We start from the raw sequence: 16,325 nt of genomic DNA, 5'->3' as shown, positions 1-16,325 counted from the left end.
CTGGGAAACGCTACTGGTTATAACTGTACACAACATATACAGGTGATAGGATAGTAAGATCCACTTAAATTTCCATCCATCCATCCATTTTCCAAACCGCTTATCCTACTGGGTCGCGGGGGGTCCGGAGCCTATCCCGGAAGCAATGGGCACGAGGCAGGGAACAACCCAGGATGGGGGGCCAGCCCATCGCAGGGCACACTCACACAACAGTCACTCACACATGCTCCACTTAAATTTGATGTAAAGAAACAAACCTTCACACCAACATTCAAATCTAAATAAATTGTCTGAATCGCTGGGGGTTATTCCTCTACGCAAAAATGTGCTATGGTGAATACTGTTCCATCTGCACAATGGCGGACATACAGAGCAACCCTTAAATATCTGAACAGTGCCACATGCCCCCTTCCCCCCCGCCCCCAGCAAACCTGAAATGAAATAATGGCTCTGATGTTAAAGTATCAAATGTTAACTTTGCTTCTGCAATTTAATTGAACAGTGCAGAAGCTCCAGTCCTTTAAATACACACAGCCGCTGCTGCTATCATGAAAAAAACCACGTTCGTCTCCTCAAGATCTAGGGAAAATTATTCCATTATCATGAGAAAATGACGTCCGTTTTTTCGAGATGTCAAGAAAAGTCGTTCTGTTATAAGAAAACCGTATAAAAAAATAGTATTCCATGGCCTTTCTCAGCTTCTGTACCTTTCATTCAAAGCAAAACAAAAAAATAAAAAATTATTTTTGAGGAGCTATTCATGTGTCGGCGTAATAAAGAGGACCTACATTAAGCTTACACATTCCTCTTGTTTATGCTAAATTATTTTGTTTACATTTTATCAATACAGAAGTTGTTTTATCCAAATCAACATTTCTTGAGAAAGCAGGGAAAACAGTCCCTAGAACAAATGAGGGTTAAGGGGCTTGCTCCAGGGCCCAATGGTGAATTCACTTTGTCGACCCTGGGATTTAAACCAGCGACCTTCTGATCATAGGCATAACATCCCAACCCACTGACTGCCCAGGCTGCAGAGAGATACAGAATAGCTACAATAGCCCACAGGAAATAACAGTGAGCACCTTGAGTGAGATATAACCATAATCAAAATAATCTGTTATAGGTAGCATTGAAGCATAGGGCTTTTTAACAGGACAGGAGGATTTATGACTAACGAATCATCACGTTAGCAGCACACAGTGGCGTTTAGGGATGCTTGATGTGAACAACAACACCGACACAGACCTTTGGCTGGAGGATTTACCTATGGGATAAAGCCACACTGGGACGTCAGAAACTGGAAATAGAGGTGGAGATGGGGGGTGGTGAAACTGATAGTAGATTGCAAAGGATTCTGGAATTCTCCATGTTTTTAACACCAGAGGTAAAGGAAGGCCTGAAATCTCGCCCCCTAAATGTATGTTTTTTCTGTATTTTTGGCCTCCACTGATGACCCAGGGGGCGGTGAGTAAAATAAATGAAGGTGAACAGAGTGTCACGTTCAGCGTGACCGGGTGATCGCTTGGACAGGCAGGCTGGCAAGGATCGAGCAAACAGGCAGAATACGGGGCAAAACTAGGGGTTTATTACGGGCAAGGGTAGTACGGAACACAGAGGGGCTGCTGTCAGTGCTACCTGATCATTTCAGCATGAACGGCATTGGTGTGATGGGGGGATAACATGGCCTAGATGGACGGACTCTTAATTCGCACTGATGATGGATCGGAGCTGCTGGGTTTTCGAAGTGGGTAGAATAAATTTGAGTGCGGGAAAAACCCAGAACGGCGATCTTAAAGTGCTCCTCCCAACACCCCCCCACCCACCAGACTGCTTGAGAGAACCTGCTCCGGGGAAATCAGAACACTCAGCTCATAAACATATTCATCATCAGTGCTGACAAGCGACTCACTGCATGAATATGAGCCTTTCCGCAGAAGCAGGGGTACTGAGCAGACGAGGAACCCGGCCCAGTGGGTCAAAACCGCAGCTAAAGGCTGTGAGCCCTGCTTCACTGCCCCGACTGCCTGGATGGCAGGAGGTACTGCCCAACTTCAACAATGAGCTTTTGCACCAGAGAGACACCCTCAGCTGTTTGCATTATGGTCTTTGTCATGCAGCTCATACAGAAAGCAGAGGAATGCCGGCCTTCCGGAAAAGTCTTTGTACACAGCTGCTTCTTGTTGTGGCTGGTTTGGTGACACAAAAACCAGACTGGAACACAGAGGCAGGGACATCCGGCCTAGTGCGCGGGGGCTGCGGGAAGCACCCAAAACCATTTGTGTCAGCTGGGAGGCAGAGCTGGCCCCCTCCAACCTCGACCCGGGAGCGGGGAGCACTGACGTCGTCAACACAGGCCGCCATTTGGCGGGGGGGGGGGGGGGGCTGGTGGCTGGCAGCCTATAATTAGGGCTCGCTCTAAGTACCTAGTGAAGGGTGCCGGGTGGAGGGGAGGGGAGATATTAAAATTGCACCCATAAAATCCCCCCCACCCACAATCATCATGACATCTTACCATTTCCAAAAAAAAAACAAGCACCAAAAAGCTAATTTTCACATCACAGCCAGTCTCTTCACAGACATCACAGAGAGGGGGAGAGGAGACAGCAGGAGGGGGGGTGTGGGAGGGGCTGTGGGGAGGGGTGTATTGCGAGGGGGGGGGGGCACTGGTAGACATGGGTCAAGCTGCTCATCCTGTGAGCTCCACTATAGACTCATACATGCACAGGTAGCCTGAGCAAGACCTATGTCAGGGGGCTGCAAATAAACATGGTCAGAGTTTATGACATGTCAGAAGCATCAGTGGTGGTGGTGGGGGGGGATAAGTAATAACGAATTGGTGGTTTGACAGGCGGCGGGTCGCATGACGGCCAACACGTGTGCGTACACGCTGCCGCCTTGCCCTTTGTGCTGCACTCTGTTAATTAACCCCCGCGCTGTCAGCATTGTTCCCGCTGATATCTGCGCAGTGCATGCGACGACTTGCATTTCACCCTGGATAAGGCCATAGGTTACCGCCACCATGTGGCATCAATCCGGTCCGGTCTCCCATTGCCAAGAAATTCTGGAAAGGCATCGTGGAGCATGCATTCGTGAATGGGGAACACAAAGCTCTCTCGCAGCTCTGCGGGCTGACAGCCGCAGCTAAACCCACACAATCGACTGTCCTCCGCGTTTAATAATATTATGTGTGTCATGCGAGGCGGCGCGTCTGTTTACGCGGCAAGACTGCCTGCTGCCGTTATCCATCATCAACACTGGTTCGTACCACATGTGCCATAAGCATTATAATAACAGCCCGGAGAACTCCACGATGTAGTCAACCGGAAGTGTGTGTTCAGCTCACAGCTTGGTGTGGTAGAGATGGAGTGTTTCATTGTCATAGGAGTATTTTGGGGAGTCTGTGATGGTGGCTAGAAGAGTGTCCCGTTCTCCAAGGAAATCAGCATGAAGTTGTACACAGACACACACAAATAGACAGATAGATAGATAGATAGATAGATAGATAGATAGATAGATAGATACTTTACATTAATACATTAATCCCAAAAGAAATTGCACAGTAGCTGAACACACATATTTAGACCGTAAAAAGACGTTTAGATATAAATATTAAATAAATACACACCCGGGTGAGTATCTCAGCCTATTGTATAACACACTCCTCAGCACCACAGCCCCCCTCCCCCGGCACACATCTCCTTTGAAGTCCACGCCCAGCCCCTGTAACAACGCCCCAATAAATTATTAAGAATGCTGCATTCCTGCTTCCAGCAGGAGTCTGACAGGAGCGGAGCCTGTATGGCACCAGACAAAGGAGCAGGTAGCGAGAGGGAAGTTCACTTCTGGAGGAGTATCTCCCCCCCCACGTATAAACACGTTCTCTCCTCGGCCGGCAGTGGCAGCACCCCTCAGCGCCGAGTGGGCCCAGCACGTCAGCGTCGGTCTCGTCACCTTATGATTACAAGCTCATCTCGCACATGAAACCTCCCTTACATTCTTCTCCCAGATTAACAGCCTGTGACCAATTGGCCAGTAGGGGGAGTAGTGGTCAAGGAACCAGGCTTGTGACTAAAAAGCTAGGTCCTAGGAAGGGTACTACTTTGTGATATAAAGTGAGGACCTGCAGTAAAACATACAGATATATGAACAACTGTATAAAGAAAATTTACTAGGCAAAATTACAATAAACAAAAGCAGTGTGCAAAGACATAAAGTATAGTGTAAGCAAAGATCCTTCCCCTCCTGGTGTATTTCCCTTGAACTAGCAAAACAGTACTATGGCATAATGTGTTCTATGTAGGTACAGCCCCAGGCTCTCTCGGCTCTTTCTGCTGTAAAGACTTTTTCTCCAACTCCCAGATGCCCTATACCCGTGTCCTTTTGCGCCTCCCCCTCCACTCCCCCCATCCTCTCCGCTCCTGGTCCCAGCTGGCTCCTCAAAGACATTCCGGTGCAGCTAATGACAAGGGGGACCTCGGGGACGGGCCTGCAGAGACCCCGCCCTCCCTCCACGGGCCCCCACCTCAGACTCTGGGAATGACACAGACGGGGGAGGCGGGCTCGGGGGGGGGGGGGGTGCAGGGGGGGCACTCCAGGTGGTGGGGCCGCAGAGGGAATTGCAAGTCATGAATATATGAATTCCAATATAAATGATGAGGGGGAATGAATTCAAATTGAATTATGTCGGCTAAGGACCGTGCTCCCGTCTCCAGCGCTGCGCCGGATGTTTAGGTCCCGGAGAACTCTGCCTCGCTGATGCGCGGTGATAAGACCGGCACCATGGCGGACAGTGCACCCTAGATTCCCGGAGGCCGGGGTTAAGCGTGAAAGCAGGCCAATGAGAGATTCTGGGTGGGAGCTGGGGGGGAGTCACCACTGCTGCCCCCGCAGGCAGAACAAAGAAGGACGAGAAGCAGGTAAGGACATCTAGAGGTGAGAGCACACACAGCTGTCTCTCTGCCCCCCCCCCCCCACCCCAAGACCATCCTGTTCCCTAATTGAGGGCGGGGGGGAAGGCGGAGCGGCCTCAGGGAGTGGGCCAAATATGCGAAGCCTCAGGCTCCACCCTTCTGCTACTTTGAGGCACTGGGGCAGCAACAAGGAGTGAGAGTGGGGGGCATGGGGGGCAAAGAGGGCTGGAATTAGGACTCTGAGGGGAAAATGTCTCTCCTCATAGGGGCATTGGTCCCCCATAGCCAGCGGCAAAACAGTAATGACTCCCCCACCATTGTTACAAGGATTCCTCGGTAAACAATCAGCAACTTCCAGCTTGCTAAGCAGCGCGTGACAGCAACCAGCACACCAGAGTCGGCCAATCAGATCGCAGCGAACGTGCACGCGGCATTCAGATTATTATTATTATTTTCCATCACTGAGAAGTGCCATTTAACGGATTGAATATCATTTCCTCGTAATTTCTGCTTTTTTCCACTCCTTTCAGCTTTTCTGCTCTGGGCTGTTTTATTTATCCTGGAATAGTGCAGCGACCTGGCAAACAGCCCAATCAGACGGAGACGCCGGAGAAGCGCGCCGGGTTCGAGAGGAAACGAGTCGACGCGATAAGTTTTCATCAAACGGTGTAATGCACAATTGACAGCGGCGATATAATACAAGCGAAAGCCCCATGTATGGCTCACTGCCTTCATCACGCGTGTCGGAAGCCGGCGCGTTTTAAGGCACCCCCAGACCCCAGACTTTCTGCGTTTATATGACTAGTTAAGCTGATACGGAGATTAAAAGCAGCCCGATAAGGAGCACCGGAACGCGTGTCGCTTTTAAAGATGTTATCTCAGCTATCTACTGTTCAGATAAATAATGTTTCTTCTGCAGGCTTAAGAAAGCCCGCGAGCCCTTTACGGAGATGTGCCTTCTACTAGCATAGGGGGCCCAAGTTAACGGTTTCACTGATGCTAACTAGATATGGCAACGTGAGTGATGTTTGGGGTCCAGATCAACCTGTACAGGGCGATGACTACAATACGAGATGTTATATGTACCATTAAGGGAAAAAAACTATTTTATCATAGTCATATTGTAGAACCAATTAGTCCACTGGAAAACTGTGGAATATATATATAATAATACCATATATCATGGTTATCTGATTTTTTGAGTGATATACTTAAAGTTTGCTGGTTCATTATCGCATATATCTTTCACAGCAATCAGGAGAATGTAGTAGTTTGGTATATCTAGATTTGCTATCATACAAATTACTTTTCAAGGGGGAATATAGTTTATTGTTTGCATTTTTATGGCATTATCATTCATTGATTAGCTGCTTTATTATATGATTTATTCCTGTATTTCGGATGTGTTAGTTTACCGTGAAATAGGCTGATATTTACAAAAATAAAAAGCTCCAAAGCTTTTACGCCACCCTATTTACCCATTCATAATCGCACAAAAACACCAGATGAAGGACACCTTCCCTGCATAGATGCTGGCTTCACTGTTTAAGAAATAATTAATTACGAGCGCGGTTGCCGTTCTTAACAGCCTCCAGACAATACAATCAAAATGAAATGCCAGGGTAGTCATTAGCGGAAGCTATGAGGGCTTGAAGGACTGAATGTTGCAGCGCTGCTCAGAATAATCGCTGGGATATGTCTGATAGGACCTCATGGCTGCCTATCCTTATTTCGTAAACGTAACTGAATAAATGCTTTTTTTAGAGATAATGAAGCCTTTCACCAAGATTAAATAAAATAATTAATTTCAACAGAAAGGATAGAGAGAATTTTCTTTTGTTTAACATTTATCCTACGCTGAGAAATTGTAATAGATTTTAAAATATATATCTATTTTTTTTTTTGGTTAAAATTTGTATTTGCTCCACTTGCACTGATAGAGCTGTCCACCTTAATACTCAAAAAATAGCCATGCGCTGATGCGTTGGATGCTTTTTTTAACATCTCAAAATTACTGTGACTGACAGTTTATTCATTATTCAATCGCACATATGTGGTAAGACATACATTTTGGTGAGCCACGAGGCTTAAACAATTGAGTGGGGATCATTATGGCGCCCTTAATAATATTTCCATTATCCCTGAGGCATTTTTTTCAGTTGTTTTCATCAGCCCCCAAAAGGCACATTTGGATACTATCTTAATGCTGCGTTTTGTTAATATGGAACATTTTGAACGAATGAACTCTTATTGAATGAATTATATGTGTGTGTGTGGATTATGTTTATATGTTTTATGTTTATATTACATTGTGAGGACCAAATGTCCCTCACAATGAAATAAAAACCTGCTATTTTGACGTTTTTCAGGTCCCCACAAAGATCCGTGAATGCAATCAAACAACTAAAAATGCCAAAAATCTTGTTTTTTGTTTGGTGACTTATGGATAAGGTTAGGGCTTGGTAGGGGTTAAGGTCATCATAGTTGAACTTATGGTTACACCCATAAAAATGGATGGAGAGTCACAATACAGGCATAATTATGTGGACTGTGTGTGTGTGTGCGTGTGTGTGTGTGTGTGAATGGACATGTTAGCTTTTAAGACAGATGCATCCCCACAATGTCAGAATTAACCTTCATCCGATGCCTGGAACCATTCCAGTTAAGGGATACAAAAATGTTTTGTCATTTTTAAATGTTGTGCATGTCAATAAGCCAAGGGATGCAGGTAGCAGGGGGACCATGTGGAGTGAGGAAGACTATGGTTCTGAGCTGAGGAAAGGGACAAGCCCGGGGCTGGGGTGACTTGGGGGGTGCAGATTAGAAGGTGCGAGACAGCAGATGGGTATGTCTAAAAACAGCATCTCCGCACAGACCACAGGACGATGATTGGGGGAGAGACCGCCCTTCTTGGCCACCGGGGGAGGGGGTGTAATTGGAGGGGGAAGGGGCTGGTCGTTAGAGTTTAGTGAAAGTCAAAAAGAAATCAATTCATTAACTGCAAAGGAGGTTTATAGTGTCACTGCAATTGCTTTAACAAACTGAAAAAATGGCCTCTAAGATGTTTGGGGAAGAAAGACTCAGATATTTTTCTGTGTAAATGTAGAGGATGGCGGTTGCAGTATGATTAACCTTTACTGCTAATTTACATTTACTTTCCATCTTGTGTGGTTTACTTTTTTCTGGGCAGGGGGCGGGGGGTTGTAAAACATGCATAGTAGTGTTAACAAAGGGAGGAGAAAGTCATGAAACAGAAGCCAAATCACTGGTGGGGGGGGGTCATCCATAGAACAATAGCAACAAAGATTTATGCAAATGACAGAGAGAGAGAAGATCAATTTTAATTTGAGAAATCATGCTTTAAGGATCACAGGATCACCTGCTTTTTTTTTTTTTTGTCAGGGTCTTGCCCACATAGCCAGTAAACTGCCCTGCTTTTGACCAGAGGCCAGTTTTCTTGACAGAAAGGCTTATCACATTCAAAGCACAAAATAATCTATGGGGATATGCACCCTCCCTTCTGCCAACACTCCCAGCCCCACTGTACACTGATCCTAAGTCACACTGTATCAACTGAGCTCCATTGAGCATAAATGTGTTTAGAAAGGCATTCTTTACCTAAAGCCAGAGAGAATGAAAAACCAGTGAGGGGTAAATGGTTGCTTGCAGAACACAATAGGGACGTTCTCCCTCTCTTTGTTTCTGCATCATTTTATTACTTGCGTACCAAATTCTGTCTGAGTGACTCTATGTTTCCCAGCCCTTGGGAAAGTTGTCATGCTCTTTCGACATCTAGTGCATCTTAGCAGCCCAGACCTCGTTTTACTGATGGCTAAAGGAAAGCCACGAGTCAAACGATTGATGTGACCATGACGTTGGAGCTTTGAGCTTGACATTTGTGCTTGCTCCCTCCAGCTAATCACCCCACGATGCATGGCACCCAGTGCACAGGTGTGTACCCGGTAAGTCTGCGACATTTCCATGCGTCCTCCGTAACAGGGCTGTTCCTTCCATGCATGTGTACTGTCACTTTTCTGTCGTTCTTGGAAGTTCTTTTTTAATGCCAGTTCCAGCAAAATGCAGAAACAGGTGCAAACTGATGACTAAGAGGATGGCACTTTTTTTAAGTGGATAAAGTTTCTTCAGTGGATACCGCTTTTGTGGACACACACACACATACATACACGAATGCAGAGTGACACCCAGTATATTATAAGTGATGGATTTCGCTGAGTGCTCTTATTCAGAATTAATTAGCAGTAGTACGTGGGCATCAGAGGTCCAGTCAACTGTTTATGCACCAGTGTTTTCCTGCTGACATCACAAGGTGGGTGACCATCCAGTGCAGGAGAAACTGCAAAAGAGGGAGTACATTTCGCATGTGCTGACATGGATACAGTTGGGGATTGGAAAGGTCAGAGCCATGCTTCACTGCGTCGGCGCATCTTCTCTTGAAGCCCATGACATTGATTTGGGTGGATCGTATGGTCCTGTGCCATATATCAGCACACACCCTTTTGTTCTCTGTTTCCGGGCTGGGACGGCATGTCGTGGGCACCATGGTCCTTGGGTCGGTGGGGGAGGGAAGACGGGAGGGCAGGGGCACGCAGACGGTGCAATCCTGCACCACGGCGTCTCAGCTTCCAGATGGGCCTCAACCCAACAGGTGCTCCCAGGAGCTGGGGGGGGGTCGAGGGGTCTGACATCTGCTGCCCACACACTCCTAACCGCTTCCCGGCTTGCACAGACACACGGCACATGTAGACGCACAAACACATGCACGCAGCAGAGCTGACCTACACCCCCATTCTCCCAAAACGCAGAGATGTATTCAGACGTTTTACCCGAAAGTTCCGCTCAAATAAGCAGGGAGTCACTATCAGCTATCATGCATGCGGTAATTCCAGCAGACAAACTGCTGACTGGCACACGCGTACATACAGTAATTAGCTAATGCACATTATCCCAGTCAAATGTGAAGACCTGTACTCCAACATAAACAAACATTTACAAATAAGCTAAGTCATAAACACAAACATGCAGGCCGCTTTACTCAACACCACAACCCATGTCACCTTCAGCTATCGGCATCAGGACTATGCAAACGAACCAATGTGTTTGTTTGTTTTCCATGCCACTAAAAGCACATTACGGGGCCCCCCGGGATGCAAAAGTGCGTAGTTTTTGCATAGCTTTTACATTTCTCATTTCCACAAAGCACCGTTCAAAGTGTGACAGGTTTGATGTCACATCCAGAGTGCTACATCAGTTCTTTTGTTTGTGCACGAGTCTTTGTGCAACCTTACTCCATGGCATGTCGCTTTACAGATGTAGTTTTTCGGTGAAGTGCAAAATAAAATCATCCTCTTGGATCATAATTTAGGCAGCTTTGTCAATTAGCTTGGTAAAATATTTGATGTTAAATACATTCAGGACCGTTTGTCGTAATCTGCATTTAGAGTAGAGAACCCCTAGCTGCATTTTTTGTGTCATGCAAACATCTAGCCCAGTTAACCCCAGAATGTCAAGAAGATAAAGCTCCTTTAGGGGACGTTTACATAATATTCAGTTCTCTGCAGTAAAACCAGCAAAGGTAGCTGGGACTGAGGGAAGGTACCTCCTGGATGTTATGGGTTCAATGTCATGACCATTATACCATGACCATTAGTCCGTCAGTTGGCAACTCCCCCCCCTTCCCTCCCCCCACCCCACCTCCACCACTCAGGAGACCGGAGCTCATTGTAGCTACAGTCCAGTCCCAGGACACCTTGTTCATTTCTCACCAAGTGTGAATTAAGGGGCGTTGCCATGGATGATATCTGTGGTCTTTTGTGGACGGATAATTCAGACTCAGTTCTTCAGCTGTTCTCAAAAACAGTTTCCTTTTTTTCTCTTCCATGATACAGCTTGCAGAGCCAAACTCGCATACATATGCATGAAGAATGTACAGATTTACCATGGCGCAGACGGTGCTGCTTCCACATATGTTGACTCCTTCATTAGCGGTGTGAGGGTACGGTTAAATTGATGCTGTCTCTCCTGCTATGAGATGATCACACCTGCTCTCCAGGGCCCCGTGCTCAAGACAGCTGTCCGTCAACAGCACTGCTGGAGCCTTGGGAGAACAATACAAGTCCGGAGGTCCACCCACTCAGCACAGAACCCCCCGGGTGCCGGAACTGCTCGGTCGGTCTCCAGCCCCAGGACCACTGGTGACCCATCTTGGGGATGCCGCACTTTCTCCGCACGAGTTGGACGGCTAATCCCCTCATTACAGGGCTGCAGAGGGGCTACGTGTTGGAGGGGGGGTTTAGGATCTTGAGGAGGAGGGTGACAGATGGCATGTGGAGTGTGTACTGGGGTGGAGGGGTGTACACAGGGAGAGAGAGGTTTTAAATAGACCACACTCATGCCTAGACCTTTTGGCTGGAATTACATTAACCAGATCAATAGCACTGCTGTCATGGGAAATGGGAAAAAAACCTAACACTATAGGTAGAGTTCCTCAGGTTCCGGAACCCCTAATTCCTGTACTACTTTTCCTGAAAACTCAAGTTGAGTGCAGGTCTTTGTATTGGTTCATATTGATCTGTTACTAATTGAGCTGTGGTTTGGGGGAGCTGTTTGCGCCTCTCCCAAGCCTATGGAAACAAGGGGAGTGAAAAAATAGAGACATCACGGGGTCAGGGGGTCATGACCTTTAGCTGCGAGCTAGTGCGGGAACCCTTGGTGTCACTAACACCCCTCTGGTACCAGCTGCCCAGGCCGGATGGCCGGCTGACCTCTGGGATGTTTGATGGACGGACCTCATGCTGGCCTGCTCTCTGGCGGCTTTGGCTTCAGGCTCTCCGCTTCACATTCCGGGTCACCGGGCTCACGCTTTGGACACGAGGACAGCCCCAGTGAGTGTCATGCCAAGAGACAGAGAGAGCTGCGCTTATGACTGATGGTGGAGTGTGTCGTTTATGATGTTACTGTCCCCAGACTGACTGAGGACATCATCTGAGAACACAGAGCTTGTGGGTGGGCCTTATGAGAGGAGGAGGAGCCATCGCATGATACAAAGGGCTTGTGAGGGTGTAGTAGGAGTCCCAAACATGGTAAAAAAAGGGAAAACACCAGAGACAATTCAGTTATTACTATTAATTAAAATGTATTAATCATTCTTGAATTTAGTTTATTTACCCTTCACATTGCACACTTGGGGCCCCAATGAAAATTAATTCTTAATGGTACATTTCTTTCGGTAAATTTCTTAATTGTTAATATGAGCCTTACGAGGAGTAATTTCACTGAAATTCACTGATATCTTAAAAGGTTACCCGGGAGATCTAGTTTTGTGAAAAACACACCAAATACACAAATTTAACAAGTTTAACAAAATAATACAATAACGGTATTAACATCATAACACAGCATCGCACATCACAGGTTCACTGTCACCCAGCCCTTGTGGCCGTGTGGTTGTCATCTCTTCCAGCACACTTGAAAACATGACTGGGATTCTGGAGCTCACAGCTGGACATCCTGCAGAAGATGAGATCTGACCCTGAGAGGACTTACCAGTTATGTCTGGGAGTCACTTATTCTATTGTGGACAGTCCCTGAGGCTCATATCAGGAAACCAAAACAGCATCTGCACTTCTGCGTGTTTATGCCCTAAAAAGTCAGATGTGGCTTAAATCTCCTGATGATCCTCCTACTGAGGGAATTAGCTGTTCAGACACACAAAGCTGTAACTGCCTTGGTGTTTCACTGCTGTTATCTAGGGTGGTCAATATATTCCTTGGTGCAGTGTGAGTATGGTCATTGTCTTTTGACTCACGACGCGGTTCCTGGTATTTCTCCAGAGGTGGATGTTGTCAGGTGCTGCTTTGATCCATTAGTAGGTGGGAATAAAATGTTAGTGAAGTGTTGATTTTATCGTGCTTTGAGTTGGAGGGACATCCTTAGAGGACTCTTGTCAAAGAGTACCCAGCTTTGAGAAGCTTGAAGTAATGGCAGCATCACTGGCCAAAACTAGCCGTGAAGGTACTTGTCAGGACCTTTGACTTATTTTAATCAGAACAATAGGGAATAATGCCTATTCAGGCCAAGGAGCTGGTCATTTTCATCAGAACACATTTGGAGGATGAATTATGGATTACATATTAGAACTAGGCATCAGCTATCTATCACCATCCAGGATACTTGCGACGGTTTTATTGATCGATCCAGTAATGATACTACTCTATTGTAAGACGTCTTCCATACAACCGCATACCGCAGAGTTGTCGTAAAACATGATCAATGCAGGGTAGGTTTGGCTGACGATGATGCAAAAGCCGCAAGAACTTAAAGTTAACATCGTGCATGGCAGGAGTTCACGAAAATACATCCAGCAGTGGCGGGTGCTTCAGACAAGTAGGTCTGCCTACAAAGAGATGGGCAAGATCCTCAGTGAGGATCTACGCAGAGTGTAGTTGGGGCAAACATAACCTTCCTGCTGCAGCGAGCAACAATCCATCAGACTAGCCAGCCAAAGAGAACCACTTCACCTGGGGTCAGAATCATGCAGCCAGGCACTAATTTCCCTTGTGTCATGGCTCCATCATTCTGTTTTCTTGCTTCACCCCCTAACAAAAACACATATATCCAGGTGCTCTAGATATTGACCATATGTCACCAATCCAGCATAATGAGAATCATCTCATTCAATCTCAATGTTCATTGGGGATACTATATGTGCCCTTACTGTGCCTAATGTAATTCATGTGCAAGACATGATCTCTGTCTGCCAGAAAATAGTCATGTCTGCCAGAATAATAGTCATGTCTCGCACATTCATGACAAAGTAGAACGGTACCGGTTCATTTCCTTAACATGGCTATTCTTCACGTCATCACCTAATTGGAAATAGTTAGGCTTCAGGAGACTGAACAAAGGTCTGGGAACATCTTGTGTGTTCAGTGGTTTCCAGCGTCTAATAATTTGATTTAGACCATGAGTTTTAGCCCGATTCCAGTAACATCCTCGTCTGTGGTCCTATGTGATGTATTTGATCTATCTTGTTCTTTCATAGTACTCATCATTTGTTAGTTGACTCTTTAAGTGAAACTTTTGTGAACACTACTGTAAAAAAAAAGTTCCAGAAATCCAATTTAAAGCTGCTTGTTGCTTTCTGGGTTTAAAATATTTGTCTTTTGTGGATGGTGACCACAAAAAAAAAAAAACAAACATTTCCATCAGCTGTGGATGACAGCAAACCCATTGCTTTTAAAACTGAGATTTCGATCGCTATTATAGAGCACGCAGGGGTACCGCTCTTACGGTGAACTTTGCACAGGCAGCGATCATCTGGAATGCAGATGCTCAGGCAGAATCTGCATTTGGAATTCATCTGGCGAGGTCTTTTTTTTTTTCTCCCGAAGTGCCTTTAATGACATAGAGGAACAGCTCTGTGGAAGTGACCTTCCTCACCAGCGAGGCCAAGCTTTTAGTGGCAAGGGAGGTTGAGCCGAAGCCATAACATGTAGAGTCCAGGAAAACAGCGAACTGCAGGGGGGGGGGGGGGGGGGGGCATGTTTCCGTCTGTTTTGATAGCCGCATTGTTAGTGGGTGCCTCATTGTCCTAAATGCATCTGCCAGCGTTGGGCTATTGTGCCATGGCTGCGTCACATCCATGGGTTTCCTTCAGAGTGGCGTATTTCATGTACCCGCGCCTCTCTCCAGTGACAGCACCTGCTAAGCACATGTTACGCTCTTTGATGGGCCAATAGCCAAACTGCTCTCAAATTTCACACACTATAAATAGCTTACGTTCTGCAGGTCTTCTGGAAACAGAATCGGCGTCACGTTTAGTAGGACGGGGGGGGGGGACGGGACATATAAATACTTAAAGTGTTGACAGATGCATAAGTAAAATGTCTGAAAGGACCACAAATGCACCTGCGCCTCCACCAGCCCCGACACGCAACGCCGCCGCTGGAGGCGGTCTCCATCTCCGGGCCGCTCATTAGCGGTCCCCGAAAATCCTCCTTCCGTCCTGGGTCCTGCCGTGACGCTTCCCTCCAGCAGATCCGCTCGCTCTTCTGGGCAACTCGTGGGACACGACTGATGCTTCTGGACTGGAAATGGAGATCCCTGGCGGGCGATCTGCGGGTTCGAGAAACGTCATGTGGGAAATGCAGAGTGGTGGTCGTGTAATGAGAGGCCAGACCGTGAGCTGGAACCGGTCTCCTCAAAGAGGAACCATGCGGCTCCACACGCAGACCAGGGGCAATTCTAGGATTTTTTAAGCCGGGGGGGGGGGGGCATAACAGGAACTTTAAATGATACAGAAGGGCCAGCCTTACTGTTAGATAATGATATGTTTAGAATCGGTGAGTGACAGGGTTGAGGGGACCCTGGAGACCAATCAGCTTTCAGGTGGGGCCAGTGTCCTTGTGGCCCCGCCCATGTAGCCCTACCCCTAACAGAGACAAGCGGGCACTCATATGGGCAGACTGGGAGCAGGGTGACGCTTGGAAGCAGCTGACCTCACAACCTCTGAATAACAATGGACTTCAACTCAACTTGGCCCTTTGACCTTTGACCTCGTCTCTGGAGCACTGATCTATATGATCGCATTTACAAGAGACATTACGACATTTACCACACTTAATGGAACTAAAAAATAATTAAATCCACCATTAACTTTAAAAGCTAGGCCGCTACTTATTAAAATGGAGAAGAAATTACTTTACCCTGGTGTCGTTCTTATTTTTAGATTCTTTTTTGCTTCGGTATGTACATTGCATTAAGAAAAAATGACAATAAAATGAAAGTAAAGATTATTCTAATCATCATAATCATGACAAATGGCTGCCGACATTACCTTAGAACAGGAGCGTGCAAATGTATTACCTTGCCGCACTGTAAAAGCAACTCTTAATCTGCTCACAAATGTCACGGCTTAAGAACCGCAGCTAATTAACCACACATGAAAACAGGAATACATTTTAATATTGATCTTTCCCTCCCACTCCCCAGCGGATTCAGGCTGTGCGTGTATGATTATGAATATTTTAGAAGCGCATTTAACACGGTGAAGACAGGCGGCCTCAGAGGGGGATTGGGGCCCACTCTTCAGCTAATGACCCAGGGCACTTCCAGCAAAGCCTCTTCATATTCTAAAGGAAGTCAATAAGCAGTGGAGCCCCGTCAGCATCACTGGGATTCATGCAGACGCCACGGGACCGGAACAAAAAAAAATTAATAACACGCGTGCCTAACAATTCTTCCCGAGACTTAGCTGCGCATTAAAACCTCCTTGCTTGAAATGCAAAGTGGAAACATAGACTTGGGAAAGACAACTTTGGAAACCCTGCCCCCCCCACCACCACCTCCGCCCTTCTACTAAGTAAACGCGGAGAAAAATAATGTTACAAGGCGGAC

The sequence above is a fragment of the Brienomyrus brachyistius genome, chromosome 11 (genome assembly GCF_023856365.1).
Source record: "Brienomyrus brachyistius isolate T26 chromosome 11, BBRACH_0.4, whole genome shotgun sequence".
Taxonomy (NCBI): Eukaryota; Metazoa; Chordata; class Actinopteri; order Osteoglossiformes; family Mormyridae; genus Brienomyrus; species Brienomyrus brachyistius.
This window is presented reverse-complemented; position numbering follows the sequence as displayed.